The sequence below is a fragment of the Python bivittatus genome, unplaced genomic scaffold (genome assembly GCF_059951505.1).
Source record: "Python bivittatus isolate LINGU-HERP-01145 unplaced genomic scaffold, Pbiv_v1 ctg000980_np1212, whole genome shotgun sequence".
NCBI lineage: Eukaryota > Metazoa > Chordata > Lepidosauria > Squamata > Pythonidae > Python > Python bivittatus.
The window spans coordinates 6,292,873-6,295,270 of NW_028277125.1; positions in this window are offsets into that span (position 1 = coordinate 6,292,873).

Consider the following 2,398-nt stretch of genomic DNA (forward strand, 5'->3'; position numbering starts at 1 on the left):
ATTCCCCAGCCAGCATGGCTGGCTGGGGAATTCTGGGAGTTGAAGTCCACTCCTCTTAAAATGGCCAAGTTTGGACAACACTGGCCTAGAACCTCTGGAGTGAGGTGTTTTTTTAAAATCTTCTACTTAAACAAAAGACTAGTTGCCACTTAGCTGTGCAATTCATGAACTATCCAACCCTATTTTTACTTGGACTTAACCTGTTGTGAGAATCCAGCCATTGAAGTCTTCTCTGCCAACCCTTTTAAGCAATATTCTCCAACCCGGTGCCTTTCAAATGGCTGGGAGCGATGGGTGTTGTAGTCAAAGACCCGTGCCAAGACAACTCTCGGTCACCTGGTGTAATTCCCTGCATTTTTAATACAGTTTTTTTAAGGCAATGGCCTTTCAATGTCCCATTAAAATACCTCGCATTAATTCTGCAACCTGAAACTGGAATTCTGCCATTGATTTTACTATGCAAAGTTTGTATACATGAATAAATGGAGTTTTGTGCACCATTCTGGTACCATGTGTTTTCTTGGATCTATCTTTATGAAATATATAGGAGCTAAAATAGGGTGGTGGCTGTGCTGTATCCTGGGGAAGAAGAATCTGAGATAAATTAACCATGTGCAGAGGAGAAAGGCCTCCTGTTTCTGTAATAATACAGAATATTCTGTAATATTCTGCATGTGTGCAATACAACCTGCATCTCCGAGCTCAGAATTCAGTTTCTGAGATTTTCGCCTTTCATTGTCCTTAACATGAGGCAGGTGTGGTATGCAATAGAGCTCCCTGATGCCACAAACACTATATTCATTGTAAATATTCAACCACAATTATATATTATACATTTTAGAGCATATTATTCTGTTTCATTATTGTGTTGGCTGCAGCTGTTGCTTTTCTGCACTGCTTACGCTCGCCTTGACTAAATCAGTTTATAAATCCATAATTAGGTTTTCAGAAACTAGGGATTAGGGAGCCGGACCACGGCCAGGGAGATCTGGGTTCAAGTTCAGTCTCAGCTGTGGGATCTTCACCTGGTGACTTTGGACCCATCATTCTTCCTCACCTGAACCTACTTCATGGAGGTGTCCTTGGGGGGGGCTACGTCTGTCGTCTTTTCTCTCGCTTTCCCCCCATCTTAACACATGAAGAACAAGCAATGTATCCCAGGCGTTATGCGTGAGAGGACACTCTAGAAATAGCGTGTTTCTAGCACTTACGACTGTCAACAGCTGCTTGGAGATGTCTGGTGAATGCCTTCCCCCACGTTCAGATGCTGAAGAAGATGCAATGGAGGAAGAGTTTCAGGGTGTAGGACTCAGAACGTTTCAGTGCTCTGTGTAAACCGCTTGGTAGTAAGCAACAAGTGAAGAATAGCTGCTTCTACCTCCCTATTAGACATCTGGAGGTGTGGACACCCCCCCCCCCCAGCACTGCCTCCCCAAATAGTTCTTGAATGGTAAGCTTAAGATGACAGAAAGGACAAAATCTCCAGTGCACGGGAGCTAATCCTATTGCATTTTGTTAATAGATTTTTAATTGAAGGTAAATTTTGGATCGCATTCAATCCATTTTGCATCTTTCACCAAGGCCTGCCCACTCTTTGCACCACTAGGAAGCACCACCTGGCCAACTTTGAGCTCCAGCAGCTAAGCAGGGCCAGTTAACCTAGTTAATACTGGGGGGGGGGGAATCCCCTTCAGGAAACCCCAGGGCTGTAGACTAATCTGGGAAGTCCAAGAGACATTCCACAAAGTGGCAGAGGCAAACCCCTTCCATATTCACAGACGTGCCCACGAAATTACAAAGAGTAGACCTTGACTTGGAGAAGATGTCCTTCCTTCAAAATGTAACTCCTTCCTTTGGCCCAAGGTGTGCAGACAGCACCCTATTTCCAAAAGCCACTGGTTTGTAAGCCATCTCAAACAGTGCCCCCTCCCCCCGTTGACCCTCCCTGCAGGGACCGTTGTCCCTGCTGCCCCGAGGCAAACCTCTAGCTCAGTGCACACCTGGGATCTCCACTGTGCAAAGGGCGCTTGTGTCAAAAAGCACTGTGTCCCTCTGCTTCATTACCTCCGCTCAAACCCAACCCTCCATCCGATAATTTTGGAGGTTGTCCAGCACTCAGATCTTGGAGGATGTTAATGATACTGCCAGAGAAAGTGGTTAATCATTTTAATATTCTCCATCCAACCTGGGAGAAGGGAAGAAGAAAAGCCTAGGATGGCCTCCGTCTCAGATGATGTCAAACTCAGTAGAGCTTGTGGCCAGGGATGGGGTGGGGTGGGGGACAGCTTTCTTGCATCCTCTGCCACTAGCAAATTGCTTTAATCCTGTTTTTGGCTCTGGAAGAATTGAGAAGTCCAGCGCCTGAGAGGCAAAATCTGGTCCAAATTCCTAGCTCTGG